The sequence below is a fragment of the Aquarana catesbeiana genome, unplaced genomic scaffold (genome assembly GCF_042186555.1).
Source record: "Aquarana catesbeiana isolate 2022-GZ unplaced genomic scaffold, ASM4218655v1 unanchor211, whole genome shotgun sequence".
NCBI classification, from domain to species: domain Eukaryota; kingdom Metazoa; phylum Chordata; class Amphibia; order Anura; family Ranidae; genus Aquarana; species Aquarana catesbeiana.
Genome location: NW_027362637.1, coordinates 1,789,217 through 1,811,773, shown reverse-complemented (window position 1 = coordinate 1,811,773; position 22,557 = coordinate 1,789,217). Strand labels below are relative to the sequence as shown.

The following is a 22,557-nucleotide window of genomic DNA, read 5'->3' as shown; positions in this document are numbered from 1 at the left end:
ATATATATGCACGCATGCGATTCTGCTCTCCTGGTTAAGGGGTGTGCACACTGCTTCTGCTGTGATTAGTCACAGCAGAAGCCAATCAGTGGGTGCCGGCCAAAGGATGACCGACAGCACCCACTGATCGGCGAGGAGACACACTGGACGGAGCTCTATCTATGTAAACAAAGCAGAGCTCTGTCCTGTCAGCAAGGATTTGCTGAATTTTGTTTTCATGGAATAAGATCCAGCACATTCCTTAGTGAAAGCAGCACATTGTACACACACACAAACACTGGTCAGCTACACATTTAATCCTTTAATCGCCCTAGATCTTTAACCCCTTCCCAGACAGTATCATTAGTACAGTGATAGTGCTTCTTATTACTGATCACTGTATTAGTGTCACTGGTTCCCACAAAGTGCCAAACGTGTCAGTTAGTGTCCGATTGTCTGCCGCAATATTGCAGTCCCACAGTAGGTTGCTGATCGCCACTATTAGTAGTATAAAATCAATAAATACAAATTCCAGCGTACATACCATGGTTTGTCGATGCGATAACATTCAGGGAAACCAATCAATATGTGATTTTGTAATTTGTGATTTTGTAGCAGAATACATATTTGCCTAAACGTATAAAGAAATAAGATTTTTTTATATTTTTTATTTTACAAGATGTGTTTCATAGCAGAAAGTAAAACTTTTTTTTTTTCAGATTTTTCTGTTAATAGCGCAAAAAATAAAAGACGCAGAGGAGATCAAATACCACCAAAAGAAAGCTCTCTTTGTGGGGAAAAAAAAAGACATAATGTTTATTTATGCACGCAATTGTCAGGTAATGTAACGCAGTGCTGTATTGCAAAAATGACCTGGTCATGAAGGGGGTAAATCTTCTGGTGGGTAAGTGGCTAATTGCAGTGTCTGTGCTGGGACATGCAGGGGAAACACTACAGGGGTGCGGATGCTGTACATGGAAGGAATGTGTTTTCCTGCACTCATGTCTTCTAATAGCATTGTGCCTCATTCACACAGGTCTGACAGATGTGCCCAGCATGTCATTGTGTGTGTAGCTGTACATCGTGTGTGCTGTACTGCCCATCGTCATTTCTCTCTGCTGTTCAACAGTGTACAAAAAATAAAGAGTGCGTCCAAGTCCATATTTGGGCGGTAAGTAACGCTGTACACATGTATATGTTTGTAAAATGCTTTACAAATGTATGAGATTACAGGACTCATGAAGAGGAAGGCCCGGCACCAGGATAAAGCTGGACAGCCACCCTAGGGCGCCAGGATAAAGGGGGCAGTAAAATGCACCTTCACTTGTGTGGGAAAGAATCCTTCCACCAGCCCTGATCTCCATCCAGCGCTGTGTAGCTGAGAGCAGAGGCTCTCTCCCTTCTCATTGGCTCAGACACAGCACTGGGAGCAATTGGCTCCTGCTGCTGTCACTCACAGCCAGTAAGGGTGGGAGCAAAGCTGTGCTCTGTATGTCTAATGGACACACAGAGCAGGGCTTGGCATTGAGCAAAAATGAGTATCCCCATAGCAAGCGGCTTGTTATGGGGCACTTGGAGAAGAGAAGGAGCCAGGAGTGCTGGAGGGGAAATCGAGAGAAGGAGGATTGGGGCTGCTTTGTGCAAAACCATTACACAGAGCAGGTAAGTATAACATGTTTGTTATTTCCCCCCAAAAAATGTTACCTTTGGTATTACCTTAAATCAGGTGTTTTCATTGGAGTGCCTCCTTAAATCAGGTGAACCCATCAGAGTGCCTCCTTAAGTCCCGGTTCACACTGGTGCGATGCGAGAACACTGCGAATCCACTGCGGGTTCCCGCATCGCACCAACTCGCATGTCAGTTCACACTGCCATATGCAAATCGCTGGGGAGTGTCAATACATTGTTAACGACACCCCCAGTCCAGCTTGCATATCGCACTGCGAACTGACAGTTCGGACATGAATCGGATCGCATGCGTGTGAACACACATGCGATCCGATTCTGGTCCGAACAAAAAAAGGGTCGTGTGCGTGTTTGCACCGAATGCGGTGCGATATCAGCCATACTATCTGTATGGCTGATATTGCACCGCACAGACATCGCATGTAATGTGAACGGTAGTGCGCTGCAAATTACATGCGATGCCTGTGTGATGTTTGGCATCGCACAAGTGTGAACCGGGCCTAAAGCGGAGTTCCACTGGCCACTGCGCATCTGCTACACTGTCCGGAAGATCGGAGGATCTTAAAGAAAGTTTGTCTGCTTTTACCAAGTACTATCTTTGTGAGTGTTACCTTTTTACTATTGAATAAAGAGTTTATTATACGGAGAGCACTATCCTCTTGCCACTTTTTATTTTATATGGCGTGTCCTGTACCCGGTCCTTGATTGACATGCTGCATACCTATTGATTTATGGAAAAGGCGTTTTGTGACCCTCTATATTCAAAGGGTCCACTACATCAGGTGAGAGGCCATTTGTTATCGTGGTGGTGGGCACCTGGAATCACCGTTTGTGTCAGCATGCAGTCTCCTACACTTTGAAGATATATGTGGACTGGAATCATGGACTGATTGTTTATACACTGTGGTGGATCATATTGTGCTTTATCCTGTCTTTTTTAGCCCGCATTTTATATTCCCTATCTTTCATGTTTTATTAGCGCTGCACTTTCTGTTCTAAAGCGGAGTTCCGCCAAAAAAAAAAAGAATTTAAAAAGTCAGCAGCTACAAATACTGCAGCTGCTGACTTTTATTAGAACACTTACCTGTCCAGGGCACCCGCGATGTCCTCTGTCGATCTGTCCCTCGGCTCTCAGGTGGAGGAACCGGCATCTTCGGTAAGGTTATCAGAAAGTGAAGCCTTGCGGCTTCACAGCCTGGTTCCCTACTGCACATGCGCGAGTCACGCTGCACGTTCTCACTGGTCCCTGCTGTCTTCTCTGACCTGTGTGTCTCCCAGAAGACAGCGGGGGGGACGGAGGAGGGGCCGGACATGGTGTAGATAACCGTGGATACTGAAGTGATCTATGCCCGGAAGTGGGAGCAAATACCTGGATTATACAGGTATCTGCTCCCCCTCTCCCCTGAAAGGTGCCAAATGTGACACTGGAGGGGGAGGGGGGGAATCCGAAAAGCGGAAGTTCCATTTTTGAGTGAAACTCCGCTTTAACCACTTGCCGACCGTCATATAGCAAAATGACAGCGGCAAAGTGGTTTCAATATCCTGACACGAGACGTCTTTCAGGATATCAAGCCGCTGCGCGCCCCTGGGGGCGTGCATTGCGGGGCGATCATTGTTGGGGGACACGTCTGACACCCCGCAACACCGACCTAGGTAAAGAGTCTCTGACGGAGACTCTTTACCACGTGATCAGCTGTGTCCAATCACGGCTGATCACAGGGTAAACAGGAAGAGCCGGTGATTGGCTTTTCCTCGCTCGCGTCTGTCAGACGCAAGTAGAGGAGAGCCGATCGACTGCTCCTCTGACAGGGGGGGTCTGTGCTGATCGATTATCAGCGCAGCCCCCCCGAGGATGCCCACATTGGACCACCAGGGATGCCAATCAGTGCCCACAATGGGCCTCACTGATTGGCATCCATCAGTACCATTTATTTGTGTACAGTGCCACCTATCGGTGCCCATCCATGCTGCCTATTAGTGCCCATCTGTGACACCTCATTGCTGCCCATCAGTGCCGCCCCATCAGTGAAGGAGGAAAAAAAAATTACTTATTTATAAAGTTTTGTAACAGAAACAAAAAAAAATACTTTTTTTTTCAAAATTTTCAGTCTTTTATGGTTTGTTTAGCAGAAAATAAAAATCCCTGAGGTGATCAAATACCACCAAAAGAAAGCTATATTTGTGGGAACAAAATGATAAAAATTTTGTTTGGGTACAGTGTAGCATGACCGCGCAATTGTCATTCAAACTGCGACAACGCTGAAAGCTGAAAATTGATCTGGGCAGGAAAGTGTATAAGTGCCCGGTATTGAAGTGTCCCCATTGGAATATCCCACAATTATTTCCGGGATATTTCTTCACCTCCTCCATCAGAGGACACGGCACAGACTCCACCCACCTACTACACGTCACCCAATCATTTCCGAGATTTCCTCAGTCCTATCTTAGGTCTCCCCTCCTCTGAGACGAGAGCCGTGTGACGTAGTAACTAAAGGGGCGGGCCAATCGTCATCGAGGAGGCGGGCGCGCTTAGATTGGACGCGTGGAATGTGTTGACATTGGGTTGCTAGGTAACCGGCACGCTGTGCCTGAGGTGCCGCGCGGCACTGAGTGGCCTGTGATTGGCCAGTACAGCCGGCTTCTGTAGTCTGTCAAATACTAACGGGCGGGACTTGAAATTGGAGGCGGGCCGCATGTCCAAGGCAGCTGGGCTGCTCCTTGTGCCCGATCCGCCCATTCAATGTAACGCATGGCCGGGGGCAGAGACTAGATTTCAGCAGAGAGCGAAGGCGAGGAGCTAGAGAGGAGAGCCCACCTCCTCCCACCACTCACCTGGCGTCTGTAACCATGACAACAGCTTGGGGCGTCTCTGCACGACTCCACCCCTCTTCTGAGATGTCTATTGGCACCTCCCCCAACAGCGGCGTAGAACTAAAATCCGCCTCCGCAGCGTCAGGTGTGGAGAAGGATTGTGGGTTATTAAAAATGTCCGACTCAGTTTCAGTAAATCGCCGCCCCCTATCTCACTAATTCCCTCCCCCCCTTACAATCTCCGCCTTCTTACCTGTTGCTTTAGGAAGACATCAAGGTGGGCGTGACAGAGAACAGGCGAATCGCTCCGCTCCCCTAGCTGGCTAATCGCTGACTGAACCTCCCTCAGTGACGCACTAAGATAACGCCCTCAGGCCACGCGCTCGCACCTGATTGGCAGGCTCCGCCCATTCATTTCTGCTATCAGCTCGCGGCCTCGCCGCTGTATAATAGGCGTGGCCTGTGTTCTGCAGGTCCCTGGTTCCTCCCCCATATTCTCTGGCTGACACAAAGTAGTGATAGTGGCTGCCGTTTACGAATTTGTACTTCTCATGGATGCAGAACGAGGACCAGGACAGAAACAAGGGGTGGGGCTTGTGCCTGCTGAGCCTTGCTGAGTGGCCTGTGATTGGCCGATACAGCCGGCTTTTGTAGTCCGTCAGATACTAATGGACGGGACTTAAAATAGGACAGCTGGGCTGCCCCTTGAGCCCGCGCCGCCCATTCAATGTATTGCGTGACCGTTGGGAGGAGCTGGAGAGGAGAGCCCACCCCGGCAAACACCTGGCGTCTGTAACCATGACAACAGCCTGGGGGCGTCTGACTCTTACAAGACTCCGCCCCTTAGACGTCTATTGGCACCTATAGCTCAACACCGGCGTCAAATTAAATTCCTCCTCCGCAGCGTCAGGAGTGGAGAAGGGTTGTAGGTGGGAGGTGCAATTGAAATCTGCGATGAAAGGGGCGCAGCCGACCTAGATCCGCCCATGATAAGTTTCCTTGATCCCTTAGTATAAATGTCTGACTCGGCTTCAGTAAATCCCCGCCCCCTATCTCCCTAAATACCCTACTTACAATCTCCGCCCTCTTACCGGCCAAAGGCGTACCTTTAGGAAGACATCAAGTGGGCGTGACGGAGAACAGGCGAATAGCGTCGCTCATCTAGCTGGCTACTCTCAGACTGAAGCTCCGTCAGTGACGCAGTAAGCTAACGCCCTCTCGCCGCGCGCTTGCACCTGATTGGCGGTCTCTGTGACAGGCTCCGCCCTTCATTTCTGCTGTCTATCAGCTCGCGGCCCCGCCTCTCACCAGCAGGCGTGGTCTATGTTCTCCCGGCCCCTCTTCTTCCCGCTCCAGTGGCCAATGTCCTGCAGCAGCCGCCCGGCTCATACTGCCCTGTCTGTGGCTGCGCTCTCTCTCCCACCCACCGGCGCCGATGCCAGCCATAGACAGTGAATGGAACTGTCTGGTCTCCTAGCAACCAGGGACGCGATGAGTGAGAGAGCGTGGTGTTAGACTCCGCCCCCACTTCGCACACACATCTTTACAGCGGCTCCTGAAAGGTAAGGGAGATTTTTCTTGCTCTGTAGAGGGTGGAGGCAGGCAGGCAATGTCTGATACTTAAGGGATATAGAGCTAGCAGGGTCTCTGAGTGGGGTGGGATGACCGTCACCCAGGGGAGGTCTATTATGCTCAGTGGCTCGAAATTTTTGCTGGGGGGGACGACGCAAAAAAATGTAAAAAAAAAAATCACTTGCCGCCACTGTGCCATCATATGCTGCCAGTGTGCCCATTAAATGCTGCCAGTGTGCCCATTAAATGCTGCCAGCGTGCCCATCAGTGCCCCCCAGTGTGACCCCCCCCCCCCCATCCACTCGCTGTCTGCCCGCCACTTACCCTGTCTTGGTGGGGCAGCGGGTGACAGCGACGAGCGGGGTCCTGCGCTTGTCTCCTGCCGTCCTCATCTCCCGTCCCCTCCTCCTGATAGGCGTCCAATAGCGGCGCCTGTCGTTTCAGCCAATCAGGTGACAAGTAACAGACCCGAGCACCTGATTGGCGGAGAGGCGGTTTAGTGTTAGGAAAGCGAATATTCATTAACTTTTCTAACACAGCTGAGTGACCTGCAACGCCTATTAGATCCTATGGCTCTAAACAGGTGCTTCAAAAACACACCAATGCCGCTGTAATTCAGGCGCCCTGCGCCCGAAAAGGGGCCAGGTGCCTGAATAGGGGATGGCAGCGGCGGCTATGGATAGATTCATGCATTGCATGAATCTATCTATCTATTGGTGATAGAGGGGGGGGGGGGGCTTGAGAGAGGTGGCGGCGCCATTATGGACTGCCACTGATTATGCTGCTAATATAAAGTGGGGGGGGGGGGGGCAGGGGCACTGTCTGATATGTAAGGGACTCAGAGCTAGAAGGGTCTCTAAGGGGGGGATGGGACTGTCACCCCAGGGGAGGTCTATGCTGCTAATATAAAGGGAGGGGGTGAGTCTATGCTGCTAATATAAAGGGACACTAATCTAATGGGGGTCACTCTGTAGGGAGGAGCGCTGATCACTACAGGGGGCTCATTCACACTATAGTCCCCACTGGTGTTGATCTAAGAGGACTCTAATAAGATACTAATGGGGGGTGCTGACTGCCAATTTAATGCTTGCTGACCAACCATTAGATCAGCAGTCAGCACCCCCCATTAGAGACCCCCATTATATCAGAGTCCCCTTATATCAGCACCCACCACTTACAGACCCCCGATAGATTAGAGTCTGGTGAAAAGTGTCCAGTAGTAAAGTGTTTTTTGGAGCTTTAACTAATAGTGCTTTATTTGTATGAAAAATGACACGGAGCATCATTCAACCCTCTGAGCCCAGGCTGTCAAAGGTACAACCCCTGAGGCTGAGTTCACATATGTGCGGCCGCATGTTTGCTTGTGGGGTCTGGACGTGTCTGTTCACTGGTTCAGGTGCAAATCAGGTCTGAATTTCTACCTGAATTCGCACCTGAACCAGACCAAAAAACGCACAGGACCCTTTTTGTATGCGGACTGCGGCCACCCCAGACCTGTGTGACCTGGCTCCATAGAGAGCCGCTCACTCGCCTGTCATGTGAATTGGATGAGGTGAAAACTGTATCCAATTTGCACATATGTGAACCCAGCCTAAGGGTGCGTCATCATGGGCTCTTATTACACCTGCACAGAATGGCGCTTTTATGTCATTACATAAATTCTGCCTTGTGTGCCACCCTAGATTTAACCACTTGACAACTGGGCACTTAAACCCCCCTCCTGCCCAGACCAATTTTCAGCTTTCAGCGCTGTCACACTTTGAATGACAATTACTCAGTCATGTAATACTGTAACCAAATTAATTTTTTGTCCTTTTTTTCATACAAATAGAGCTTTCTTTTGGTGGTATTTGATCACCTCCTGGGTTTTTTATTTTGTGCGCTATAAATGAAAAAAGACCGAAAATTTTGAAAAAAAAAACGAATTTTTCTGTGATAAAATTTAGCAAATTATTAATTTTTCTTCATAAATTTTGGCCACAATTTATACTGCTACATATCTTTGGTAAAAATAACCCAAATTAATGGATATTATTTGGTCCGTGTAAAAGTTAGAGAGTCTACAAGTTATGGTGCAAATCATAAAAAATTGATCACACTTGATGCACTGACGGCCTATCTCATTTCTTGCGACCCAAACAAGTCAGGAAAGTACAAAGACCCCTTTTTTTGAAAGTAGACATTCCAAGGTATTTAGTAAGAGGCACGGTGAGGTTTTTGATGTTGTCATTTTTTCCCACAATTCTTTGCAAAATGAAGATTTTTTTTTTTTTTTACTTACCGCCGCAGCGGTTCGCTCTCCCTCCTCACACTCTGTCTCTGTGTGAGGAGGGAGAGCCGCAGAACACTGGCGATGAGAGATGATCTCGTATGTTTACATACGAGATCGTCTCTCATTGGCACCGCCGATCACGCTGAAAACGGCCACTATGATTGGCCGTTTTCAGCGATCTGTGACTGGCTGTAAACAGGACGTGCAGGGACGGCCGCCCGGCAAATAGCGTCCGCGCTGCAGCCGTCTTTCGGCTATAGTGCGGGCGCGAAGTGGTTAAGGGTCTTTTTTTAAAGAATATGTGTGTGGTGAGGAGGTGGGTGGTGGCTTTAAGCAGAGAGTGTGGGGAGAATATTCTAAAGCTTGTTTATAAGGACTGCTGCACTGCATGAATATGAATATTTCTTTCAGTGCTGACCGGAATTGTGTTGTGCTGTATATATGATGTGATAATGAGAGAAGAAATTATTATTGATCAATGGCATAAATTTCCCAAAATGCTGCTCAGCTAATCTCTTTTGGCCTAACAGAGCACTTTTATTGCAGCCCCTCTGCCATTCCATAGATAAGGGTCCCAGTTTGGAGACAGCCTAATTTGGCTTTTCTTTTGTATATTGGATAAGGTACCAATGTGCTGGATTTTCTATGGATTGTGACTTCAAATATGTGAGCCCTGGCACTGGTTTATCATCGCTGGTGACAAAAAGTTAACATTTCTTTCTGGCATTTTATCAACTTTTTTTGTTTGTCACCCAAAGACGTGATGCTTATCAAATGTACATGGCAGACTACAGAGTTTCCTTTTTAACAGTAAAAACGTGGTAGATGTTTGACATTTGTAGAACTGCATCTGTTATATCACAATAACCAGATAGATTCCATGTCACATTTACTAACAAATATGATTGGTTGCAAACTTCAGTGGAAAGCATAGTTTGTTTGTTTTTTTTGGGTTTTTTTTTTTTGGTGTGTGCTTTCCTATTCTGGTGTGTTGACATTTCATGACCTGATTTCAAAGCGGTGTCCCCAAGACACATATTAAGGAAAGTGTCCCCAGTGGGGTCAGATGCAGCATGAAAAACGTAATAGAAGTTCTAACCTTTCCATGCCCTTATTTAAAACTAGAATAATATTGGTTGGAATTATGCTAGTCATAATGATACAATTTTCTTTCCTTCCAGCATGGCTAAAAGAAAGAAAAGAAAATCGCTCAATTCCCCCATGAACGCAGTGTTGATGGGGAAATGCCTCCGGTACACTATTGTATTCTGCATTCTCGTCTGACAGAATACAATGGTTACTGCTAGTGGTTACATCCGCCTGACAGTACCTGTATGTAGAAAAATCTGACATGCTGGTTGTACCCAAGTTGATCGAAAGGTCAACCTCGGTACAGTCAGCCTGCCCTTACATGGATCGAAATTCGGACACAGATTTAATGACATTGCAGACATCCAGCGCTCCGTGGCAAAGATATTGCACAGCATCCTGAAAAGAATTCTGCATTGTTATACAAGGGGACTACTTTGAACCTATGCGACATTATGGCGGACACATCGGACAATTTTGACACATTTTTGGGACCATTGGCATTTATACAGCGATCAAAAAAATCCGCGCTTAGGGAAAGGAGAACTGCAGCCCCCCTAATTAAGAACACCACCTAAGTTGGGTCCTAGAAAAATAAAAACTCTATCCAGGGGAATGGCGCTGTTCAAATGATAAATATAAACTATATATCCAATCCACCATAATAAATGTTACCAGCTCTACGTATGAAGTGAAACCGTGTTAAAGGTATATGTAAACCTCTACACAAAAAGATAAAGATAAAATTAAATTAAATTAAAAATGGCATATGATGCAAATGAGCTTCATGAAAAAATATTAAGTGTTAGGTGCAACATAACACAATAACTTAAAAGATAGAAATATAATAATGTGTGAACATGAAAAATAAGTACATTAAAAAACAACTATTAGGGCCCTTTCACACTGGGGCGGTTTGCAGGTGCTATTGAGCTAATAATAACGCCTGCAAACCGACCCGAAAGTGCCGCTGCTTTGTCTCCAGTGTGAAAGCCCCGAGGGCTTTCACACTGGAGCGATGCTCTAGCAGGACGGGAAAAAAAAGTCCTGCTAGCAGCATCTTCAGAGCGGTGAAGGAGCGGAGTGTATACCGCTTCTTCACCGCTCCTGCCCATTGAAATCATTGGGACAGCGCAGCTATACCACCGGCAAAGCCACCTCTGCAGAGGTGGTTTTAAACCCTTTCTCGGCCGCCAGGGGGGGGTAAAACCGCCCCACTAGCGGCCGAATACCGACGGTAAAGTGCCGCTTACAATAGCGGCGTTTTACCGCCGACGCCGCCCCAGTGTGAAAGGACCCTTAGTGTTTAAACTACCCAAAATAAATAAATAATTTAAAAAATAAATAAAATAGATATATAGATTTATCTATCTCATGTATTAAGGATAAGTGTTCCGTGCCAAAAATTATATATATATATAGACACAAAAAAATATATATTGTAGCACTTCCGCGATCGCCGGCGTGGTGAGGAGGTGCGTTCCACTGTGGAACGCACGTCCTCACTACGCCGGCGATCGCGGAAGTGCTACTTTGTTTACAGCATGGAGCATTGTAGCTCCTTTTTAAACTTTATATGAGAATTCTTTTAATAAAGTACCACTTTGGTTCCACAGATTCACGCTATAAGGCTCATCCTTTTACCTTTTATATATGGGAACGCCCGTCGGTGGAGATCCTTAATGCCGCTTCTGGAGAGGTGGAATACAGCTGCACGGATTCGAGGGGACACCTCATACAAGAGGGGGACAACACCATTGGAACATATCCACTACGCCTGTTACCCCTGTAGGGGTGGGGCGCTCCGGTGAGTGCAAGCACAATAGGGTGATACAGATGAAAGTGGGGATCACTGAAGATTCACCTATTTTTTCACTATTCATCTTTTTCCATGGATCACTTTTCACAGACTGTTTTCTGATAGTGTATTAATATACACATATGTTCACTATATACTTTTGGGACTTATCACTTTGGATTAGCACTTGTCACTTTATTACTTATTATTTTTTGTGCAGATTAGCACTGTGTTTTTATGTTTTGTGTTTTTTTTTTTTTTTTTATATATATTTTTGTTTGCTCATTCGAGTGTGTGTGTGTGTGTGTGTGTGTGTGTGTGTGTGTGTGTGTGTATATATATATAATCTCTATCTCTCTATCACTAATCGTTGTTTTTTAAAGTGGTGTTCCACCCAAAAAAAAGAAAAATGCATGAAAATTCCTAAAAAAAACATTTGGAAACTTTTTTTTTTTTTTTAACTCACCTCTAAATGCCTGTTGCTAGGGGGTCCCTCGTAGTCTGCCTCTTCAGTGCCTGGGCTGGTGACATCACTTCCCCCTCGGCACAGGAAGGGCTCAGCTCTGCTCCCTTCCTCTTGTCAATCATCTGGGACCCATTACAGGTCCCAGGTGACTGAGCGGCCAATCACGGCATGCGGCGCCACTCGCTCATGCGCAGTGGGTGCCCGGCTGTGAAGCCACAGCCCGGCGCCCACAGTTGCAATGCCGGCGCCGCCGAACGGAGGGGGAGACGAGCGGGGCTTCGATCCCCGCATCGCTGGACCCTGGGACAGGTAAGTGTCCAATTAAAAGTCAGCAGCTGCAGTATTTGTAGCTGCTGACTTTTAATTTTTTTTTTTTTTTTTTTTTTTAATGGGCCCTCCTTTTTAATGTATTTATTTATTTTTCATGTTCACACATTATATTTCTATCTTTTAAAGTGGAGTTCCACCCACTTTTACAACTCTTCAGCATCCCTCACTAAACTGTGCACTGTAAACAAATTGGATATTTTTTTATTTTTTTTTCTCAGCACCTACTGTATATCTGCTGTATTCATTGTTCACTTCCTCCTCCCTGGCCGCGGCCAATCGCATCATTTCCTGTTTTGCAATGCCTTCTGGGAAGGGGCGGCAAGTTCCTCTGAAACTGCCATTGCTATGGAAACCTGACCTGAAACCTATTACACTGCTTGTGCTGCACTGAGCATGTACGAGATCTGCAAGGATGAGATCCAGGAAGAAATACAGTCTGGCTTCAGATGCCCACACTTAAGATGGCCACGGCCTGCTGTAAGTTTATAAAATAACAAACTACTGCTATAAACTAACAAAACAGACCTTAGTTTACAGACTAACTTTTCTAGAATACATTAAGCTTGTGTATTATAGGGGTATTCTTATTGAAAAAGTATAATTTCGTCCGGAACACCACTTTAAGTTATTGTGTTATGTTGCACCTAACACTTAATATTTTTTCATGAAGCTCATTTGCATCATATGCCATTTTTAATTTTTTGAGTTGATCAAGGCTGTGTACACATATTTTATTTTATCTTTTATCTTTTTGTGTGTAGAGGTTTACATATACCTTTAACACTATCACTTCATACGTAGAGCTGGTAACATTTTATTATAGTGGATTGGATATATAGTTTATCCCTTTCATGACTAAGCCTATTTTTGAAATTTGGTGTTTACAAGTTAAAATCCGTATTTTTTGCTAGAAAATTACTTAGAACCCCCAAACATTATATATATTTTTTTAGCAGAGAATCTAGAGAATAAAATGGCGATTGTTGCAATATTTTTTATCACATGGTATTTGTGCAGCGGTGTTTTAAATGCAAATTTTTGGAAAAGTGACACTTTCATGAATTTTTAAAAATCCAAACAGTAAAGTTACCCCAATTTTTTTGTATAATGTGAAAGATGATGTTACGCCGAGTAAATAGATACCAAACATGTCACCCTTTATAATTGCACGCACTCGTGGAATGGCGACGAACTACGGTACCTATGAATTTCCATAGGCGACGCTTTAAAAAATTTTTACGGTTACCAGGTTTGAGCTACAGAGGAGGTCTAGGGCTAGAATTATTGCTCTCGCTCTGACGATCGTGGCGATACCTCACATGTGTGGTTTGAACACCGTTTACATATGCGGGCGCGACTTCCGCATGCGTTTTCTTCGCTGCGCGAGATCGCGGGGACAGGGGCACTTTAAAATTTTTTTGTTTTATTTTATTTATTTTTGTACTTTATAAATTGTGTTTAAAAAAATTTTTTTTTTTTTTTTTTTACTTTTATTGCTGTCACAAGCAATATAAACATCCCTTGTGACAGTAATAGGTGGTGACAGGTACTCTTTATGGAGGGATGGGGGGTCTAAAAGACCCCCATCCCTCCTTTACACTTCAAAGTATTCAGATCGCCGAAAACGGCGATTCTGAATACTGTGTACTTTTTTAAATTCGGTGCCATTGGCAGCCGAGTAAACGGGAAGTGACGTCATGACGTCGCTTCCGCGTTTACAATGAGAAGGCTGGAACGAAGCTGCTCACAGATATGCGTACTCGGCTTTCCGGGGTTATACCGGGGATGATGCCCGCAGCTGCAGGCATCATCCCGGTACCGTTGTTTACAGCGGGCGATCGGCTACCCGTGTATCGCACGGGAGGCCCGGTAACAGCGGGGGGAGGCGGCGGGGGGGGGGATGTCCCCTCCCGCTCCTCCGGTATAACAGCCGAGCGGCTTTTAGCCGCATCGGTTGTTATACACGGGTAGCCGATCGCCCGCTGTAAACAACGGTACCGGGATGTACCGGGATGATGCCTGCAGCTGCGGGCATCATCCCCGGTATAACCCCGGAAAGCCGAGTACGCATATCTGCGTACGGTCGGCGGGAAGGGGTTATATTTATCATTTGAACAGCGCCATTCCTCTGAATAGAGTTTTTATAAAAATGCATTGATTACTGTACAAATGTCACTGGCAGGGAAGGGGTTAACACTAGGGGGCGATCAAGGGGTTAATTGTGTTCCCTGGGAGGTGATTCTAACTGAAGGGGGGAGGGGACTGTGTAGGGGAGATGACAGATCGCTGTTCATACTCGATCAGTCTCTTCTCCCCTCAGAGAACCGGAAACTGTGTGTTTACACACACAGATACCGATTCTCAGTGTGTCAGCCGCGATCACGGGAGCCCAGCGGTGATCGTGACCGCCGGGCACTCGCATCGGCTCAGCGGGTGCGCGCCCCTAGTGGCCACAGGGCGAAGCGACTTAACATAACGTCGTTTCGCCCAGCCGTGCCAGTAGAACTGCTTCGGCTGGTCGGCAAGTGGTTAAAGTGTATTGGCCCCTGACAGTAAAGGGGGCCCTCGGTCTGCAGGCCTGAGGTGGTAGGGCCCTTACCCTATAGGACTACAGAGGAGGGGCCCTGACAGTGTACGGTAAATTGAAGGCCTGGGATGGAGGGGCCCCTCACAGTGCTTAGTTTGGGGGGCCCCTTACCTTGTAGTGGTAAGGGCTCCTGACAGTGTACAGCAAAGAGAGCCATCACTCTGTATACCTGAGGGGGTAACGGGCCTTCTTTGCTCTCTTTGCTGTACACTGTCAGGGGCCCTGAAAGTATACTGTGACCCCTCCCTCCCTTATCACATTAGGGAATTGTAATTTTTATGTTTTTTTTTTTTTTTTGCAAAAAAATTTAATTAAATTACATCCAAGTACATAAAATCCCCCCCCCCCCCCCAAAAAAAAAAGTGTTGGAGGCCCAGATATACGAACATAAACGCATGTGTCGGGGGCACCTACGCGTGAATTGATTGCAATACGTGTTATATATCAACATGCACACCGGAGAGAGAGCAATAAAATATAAAGGTACTGAAGTTTGTCGCCATTTCACGAGTGCACACAAATTTAAAAAGTGATTGAAAAGTCCTACCTTTAAAAAAAAAAAAAAAAAAATAACAAACATGTTATAGTTACCTCCTCTGTGCAGTTGGTTTTGCACAGAGCAGCCCAGATCCTCCTCTTCTCGGGTCCCTCTTCGCTGCTCCTGGGCCCTCCCTCCTGTTGAGTGCCCCCACAGCAAGGAGCTTGCTATGGGGGCACCCGAGCTGAGTCACAGCTTTGTGTGTCCATTTAGACATGGAGCCCCAACCTGGCCCCTCCCCCTCTATCCCCTGATTGGCTCACTGAATTTGTTTGACAGCCGCGTTAGCCAATGGCGCCGCTGCTGTGTCTCGGCCAATCAGGAGATTCCCGGACGACTAACACTTGTGGACATTGCTGGACAGAGATGGGATCAGGTAAGTGATTAGGGGGTGCTGGGGAGGCTGCTACACACAGAAGGGTTTTTTTTTTTTATCTTAACCACTTCCAGCCCACTCTATAGTCGAATGATGTTTAGTGGCGCACTTTGTGATCAGCCGAGTCAATGGGACTCGGCTGATCACAGATCAGAGTAAGGGGTCGATCCCGACCCCTTACCACGTGATCATCTGTCAGCCAATGACAGCTGATCATGTGATGTAAACAAGAGATCGGTAATCAGCTTTTTTTTTTCTGCTCGCGCTAACAGTGTGAGCAGAAAAAAAAAATGCTAATCACCTGCTTTTGTCAGAGGGACATCGGTCCCCAATAGGGTGAGACATCACCCAAGTATCTGTGCCGCCTGCCAGTGCATAGCAATGCCAACCAGTGCCCACCTGTGCCACCTATGAATGCCTCATCAGTGCTGCCTATCAGTGTCGCCTATCAGTGCCGCCTCATCAGTGCACATCAATGAAGGAGAAAAATTAACTGTTTACAAAATTTTATAACAAACTCAGCAGTGATTAAATACCACCAAAAGAAAGCTCTATTTGTGGGGGGAAAAATGATAAAAATGTCATTTGGATACAGTGTTGCATGACCGTGCAATTGTCATTCAAAGTGTGACAGCGCTGAAAGCTGAAAATTGGCCTGGGCAGGAAGGGGTTTTAAAGTGATTGTAAAGGCTCTGATATATTTTTTTTTTTTTTTTTTTTTAAAAAAACAAAAAAAACTTACCTCCACTGTGCAGCTCGTTTTGCACAGAGTGGCCCCGAACCTCGTTTTCTGGGGTGCCTCTGCTGCTCTCGCGGCTCCTCCCCACATCTGATAACTCCCTAGGAGAAGCGCTCTCCCGGAGGGGTTACCTTGCGGGCATGCTCCCGAGGCCAGCATTTGCGTCCATAGACACGAATGCCGAACTTAGCCACGGTTTCCGCGTCATTGGATTTTGATTGGATTTGATTGACGGCAGTGGGAGCCAATAGCTGCACTGCTATCATTCTATCCAATCAAGAGCCGAGAACCCCAGGCAGAGGAAGAGAGCGGCGGGTGAAATTCCAGGGCTCACGTAAGTAAAACGGGGGGAGGGGGGCGGTCACTGCCAGATGTTTTTTCACCTTAATGCATAGGCTGCATTAGAGTGAGAAAACACGAGGGTTTACAACCCCTTTAACCACTTCAGCCCCGGAAGATTTGGCTGCTGAATTTTTTGCGATTCGGCACTGCGTCGCTTAAACTGACAATTGCGTGGTCGTGCCGCGCTGCACCCAAACAAAATTGACGTCCTTTTTTTTTCCCCCACAAATAGAGCTTTCTTTTGGTGGTATTTGATCATCTCTGCGGTGTTTTATTTTTTGCGCTATAAACAAAAAAAGAGCGACAATTTTGAAAAAAAAACAATATTTTGTACTTTTTTGCTATAATAAATATCCCCATTTTATTTTTTAAAAAAAGCTAATTTTTTTCTCAGTTTAGAATCAATATGTATTCTTCTACATATTTTTGGTAATAAAAATCACAATAAGCGTATATTGATTGGTTTGCGCAAAAGTTATAGCATCGACAAAATAGGGGATAGATTTATGGCATTTTTATTATTTTATTTTTTTACTAGTAATGGCGGCGATCTGCGATTTTTATCGGGACTGTGACATTATGGCGGACACATCGGACACTTTTGACACATTTTTGGGACCATTGGCGTTTATACAGCGATCAGTGCTATAAAAATGCACTGATTACTGTAAAAATGTCACTGGCAGGGAAGGGGTTAACACTAGGGGGCGATCAAGGGGTTAATTGTTTTCCCTGTGTGTGTTTCTAAGTGTGGGGGGAGGGGATTAACCTAGAGGAAATGAGAGATTGTGATTCCTAGCTATTAAGAACTCACGATCTGTCTCTCCTCACAGAACAGGGATGTGTGTGTCTACACACACACGTCCCTGTTCTGCCTCTCTTGCCCGCTATCGCTCGCCGCCGGCGGTCATGAGCATCGGCACCCCTGCGATGAAGCACACGCGTGCCTGCTATTCCGCTTAAATGGACCGACGTATAGCTACGACGGTTCGCGGGATCGTGCCGACCTGCCGCAGTATAATGAAGGTGGCTGGTCGGCAATCGGTTAAGTGCCCAGTAAGCAAGTGGTTAATGCACAGAATGCATTAGGATAAAAAACCTTCTGCCTTTACAACTCCTTACACATTTTCCCCTTCTTTGATCATTGTTGAGCACTCTTCCATATAAATTCATCCACATTAGCCTGGAATAACGCAGGTGAAGTGTAAAAGATGGGAAGAGTCCCCAAGATGTGTCTATTACCTGATTAGATCTGTAGAGACACTAGGGGTATTGCCACCGATCTTCCACACATATTCTCACCTACTGATCCTCTAATGCAGATGGATGCACATACATTTGTCCCTTACTAGCCTACCAATTAAAAGGCAGTGTCCTTTCCTGTCTTCACACAGACCTAGACAGGTAAGTTCTCATAGAGATCGGAGACATGTCCCCGCCAGGAATGGAAAGGAATAGTACAAAGCCTTTAAACAATCATCCAGCTTTACAAAAGCTCACACTCTAACTAAATATGAAATAAGATAAATTCAGTGCTTCTTATTCTGGCCCAACTGGTGGCGTCCAGCTCCGGGTGGGTTCCAGGTGCAAACCAACATCCAGCTGCAAACTCCAGGTTTCTTTCACTAACCTGACACTGAGATTTGAGCGGGTTAAGTTGACAGATTGGAGACAAGAACTGTGAGAGGGAAGCCCGGGGACTGAGAGAGAGTGGAGACAAGGACTGAGAGAGAGTGGAGACTAGGACTGAGAGAGAGTGGAGACTAGGACTGAGAGAGAGTGGAGACTAGGACTGAGAGAGAGTGGAGACCGGGGACTGAGAGAGAGTGGAGACCGGGGACTGAGAGAGAGTGGAGACCGGGGACTGAGAGGTAGAGATCAGGGACCAAAAGGTAGGAGATCAGGGACTGAGGGGGTACTGGGGACAAAGCAAGAGGATAAAAGGACTGAGAGAGAACAACTGGGACTGAGAAGGAGGAGACCAGGGACAGAGATGAGAAACTGGGGGCCAAGAAAGGGAAGACAAGGCCTGAGAGAGGGGCATGGTGACCAAGGAACAAGAGAGGGAGGAGACCAGGGACTAACAGAAAGGACCAAGAAAGAGGAGACAAGGCCTGAGAGAAGGGAAACTGGGGACAGCAAGAGAGGAGCTTAGAGACCAAGAGAGGGGACCAGGGACCAACACAGGGAACTGAGAGAAGAGATGAGGACTGGGAGAGGCAACAGGGACTGGGACTAGTAGATGAGACTGGGGACCTAGAGAGAGGAAGACAGGCACATTGTGTACAGGGACTGTGTGAACAGGCACTCAGAGAAGGCAGGGGAGCATGTGTGTACAGGACTGTGTGTCTGTAGAGACTGCTAGAGGAGACAGCACTGTTTGTGCACAGTGACAGAAAGAGGGGACAGGGACTGGTAGAGGGGATGGGAGTACCATGTGTATGGGGGAACTGATAGGATGAGGAAACAGGGACTATCTTAGCCTATAGGAACTAAAGGGGAACATGGGGGACTTGAATGTGGACTGACAAATAATGGAGTGTGTGTATAGGGACTGACCATCCCAGGAGATCGGGGTCTGTGTTAAGGGGCTAATAAGCAAAATAGACAGGGACTGTTGGGGACAGACAGCTGAAAAATTATGGCCAGATAAGCTGGGCACTTTATGCACTAGCAGGAAATGATGGGGGGCTAGCGAGGAGAGATCTGGGACTGTGTGTGTCTGTGGGGACTGATGGTCAGAAGAGGTCATGGACTGTGATTGGTTGATGGTCAGAAGAGGTCATGGACTGTGATTGGTTGATGGTCAGAAGTCATAGACTGTGATTGGTTGATGGTCAGAAGAAGTCATTGACTGTGATTGGTTGATGGTCAGAAGAAGTCATGGACTGTGATTGGTTGATGGTCAGAAGAAGTCATGGACTGTGATTGGTTGCTTTGGGGAACTGCACCAGTAGAGACAGAACTTGGATTTCTCACCAACAATTGTCATGTACAACTATTGCATTTCCTATTCCTTTCTGTGATGTTATGGCAAAAATTCCTAATAAAAAGATTACAAAGCAAAAGAAACAAAACATCTAAATGGCTTTTTTTTTTCACACGTGACACCACAGTCCGGTGCCTCCTATTCTGTTCATGTCCTGTTTGAGGGTCCTTGGTTGGGCAGTGACATGGACAATCCCTGTGGTACATCCACCGCTGGGGTCCTCTCAGGAGTGAGAAAGGACTGACATCACCACAGGGGGGCGGCAGAGGAGCGGAGGACTTGGGGTGCCATGGCAAAGCTGGATTAGCAGCCCTCCTTGTACAACAACTGGTGGCAATAAAGGACCTGGATGGGGGACTCAGGTATTGCCGGCTGCAGCAGGTAAGAGGGAAAACAGACAGGCAGCACTGGTTGGGGGAGGGGGAGGTGAAAGGGTAATTTTATATATTATAGGGTGGCTTGAAAGAAGCTAATAATAGATAATAAAAATAATACAAGATTATCATCATCTATTAATATTTATTATCTACTTTTTGAAATGATAATAGATATGTAGTTATAGAGAACAATAAATAGGATGATATAATGATGATAATCTCTGTGACTCACTGAGCTAAGCTGCTCTGGAGCTCTCCGTCACACGTCCTCTCCTGAGCACCGAGCACACACTACTGCTGACACTCCCCTGCAGGCTGCAACTTCTTACCATTGGCCTGTGATGTCATGTGGGAGGGGCCACATCCTTATAAGGAGGCACGTGAGCGCCCCCTGGAGAGTCTATCATGGTGAATACACAAAGAGAAAAATAACAGGATGGGGGCGTGGCTCTGTAAGAACTCCGCCCATCTCCAGCACTTCCTATGCAATCCCTGGGTATGATCCAAGAGATGGGCAGAGATTAGCTGACAAATGTACATGTGAGGGCGGCTCAGTACGTACAGGGGGGTTAAGGCCTAAAGCTGTGTAAGGGGCCCAAAAAATGATAGCTGCCCTGAGCAGCGCTAGGCTCTGATTGGAAATTTAATTTGTGAATAAAAATCAATAAATTCATAAAATATACTCGATCGATTCACAAAGTGACGAGTGCCCTTAGACTAAAATGACGTGCCCATTAGGATAGAGTGACATGTGCCCATTAGGATAGAGTGACATGTGCCCATTAGGATAGAGTGATGTGTGCCCATTGGGATAGAGCAACATGTGCCCATACATATCGGCCTACACTGAGCAAAAAAATAGTTTTTTTTTTTAAATTGGGATATTTATTATAGCAAAAACCACAAAATATTGTGTTTTTTGCAAAATTGTCGCTCTTTTTTTGTTTATAGTGCAAAAAATAAAAACTGCAGGAGGTGATCAAATACCAGCAAAAGAAAGCTCTATTTGTGGGGAAAAAAGGACATAAATTTTGTTTGGGTACAATGTCGCACGACCGTGCAATTGTCAGTTAAAGCTACACTGGTCAGGAAGGGGGCAAATCCTTCCGGGGCTGAAGTGGTTAATGTCTAAACCACTGGCAACAAAAGTGAGTACACCCAAATTGCTCCCAAAGTGTCAATATTTTGTGTGGCCACCATTATTTTCCAGCACTGCCTTAATCCTCTTGGGAATGGACTCCAGTGGCAACCTGTGAAGCTTTGGTGGAGTCCTCTTCCACTCCTCCATGACGACATCACAGAGCTGGTGGATGTTATAGACCTTGCGCTCCTCCACCTTCCATTTGAGGATGTCCCACAGATGCTTAATAGGGTTTAGGTCTGGAGACATGCTTGGCCAGTCCATCACCTTTACCCTCAGATTCTTTAGCAAGGAAAATTATTGTATATTTTGTGCGTTCACTTTATGGTAATTAATCCGCTAGGGACATCTAGTGGTCATTCATGATATTGCTCTTATTTTGCACTTTATGATGTACATGTTTTGTTAAAAAGTAGGGTGCGCAGTTCATCACATTTTTCTTACTGCACTTATTAGAACTAATTTTGTGGCACAGTTCACTAATATTTACTATGATACATAAGATGGTTAAAGTAGTTCTAAAGCCTGAAGGTTTTTTTCTCTGCATTAAGGTAAAAAAAACCTCTTTGCCCAGCTCCCCAGTCCCTCCTAAATATATACCCTGAGCCTGATCTCGATCCAGCAATGTGCAGAGGCTGTCTCTCTCTCTCCTCATTGGCTCAGACACAGGCTCCATTGGCTCCTGCTGCTGTCAGTCACAGCCAGTGAGTAAGGGGCAGGCCTGAGACAGCTAAGGAGTGAGCATGCACAAGTGCCCCCATAGCAAGCTGCTTGCTATGGGGGGCATCGGCAGGGAGGAGGAGCCAGGAGTACCGACAGGGACCTAAGAAGAGGAGGATCAGGGCTGCCCTGTGCAAAACCATTACACAAAGCAGGCAAGTATATATATGCCCTATTTAACCTATGTATAGTTTATTATTCTCCCTGTTCTCAAAACTAAACGTCTTACATACACTTCACATTTACCTAGCTATTACCTTTTCTTAACTTTCAATATATCCAATCACCAGGTTTTCTATGTGCCCCCTGTAAGCATAAGTACGGTGCAGTCTGTCCTTCCCTCGTCCAGGGGTCCTCTACCGCGCCTCCCCTGGGTGTTTGTTGTTCAGGTATGTTCGGAATCCTGGGGTTACACCAGGGTTACCTCCCTGTGTGAGATTGTCCAGCCATTACACTCCAACATCTAGCAATGTCTACAATAGTTTATATTCCAATGTTCTTGTTTGTTCACATGATGTTTTTGTATTTCTATGTATAGATTCTTTTACATTGCAAAAAGCTCTTGTTCCCTGAGGAAGCCAATGCCTTGGCGAAACATGTAGGAAACTGAGCCCTTGCTTCAAAGGCCGTCTCCATCTGGCCCACCCTACTGCACTTGGGTCACACGCAATATACCGTATTTATCGGCGTATAACACGCACTATTTTCCCCTTAAAATCAGGGGAAAGTCGTGGGTGCGTGTTAT

At 46.3% G+C, this 22,557-nt stretch overlaps 2 long non-coding RNA genes across 2 annotated transcripts in view; one reads left to right on the top strand and one right to left on the bottom strand.

The window, feature by feature from the left end:
* LOC141121506 (uncharacterized) overlaps positions 1-6,225 on the bottom strand; it is a 13,607-nt gene extending 7,382 nt beyond the window's left edge. The window contains exons 1-2 of the long non-coding RNA XR_012240575.1: positions 4,730-6,225; positions 524-610 (exon numbers count right to left, since the gene is read on the bottom strand). This is a non-coding gene — a long non-coding RNA (uncharacterized lncRNA). The remainder of the gene's footprint in view (positions 1-523; positions 611-4,729) is intronic.
* On the top strand, positions 5,600-22,557 carry LOC141121505 (uncharacterized). The gene is made up of 4 exons (XR_012240574.1): positions 5,600-6,038; positions 11,026-11,216; positions 12,222-12,480; positions 22,103-22,557. It is a non-coding gene; the product is annotated as an uncharacterized lncRNA (long non-coding RNA).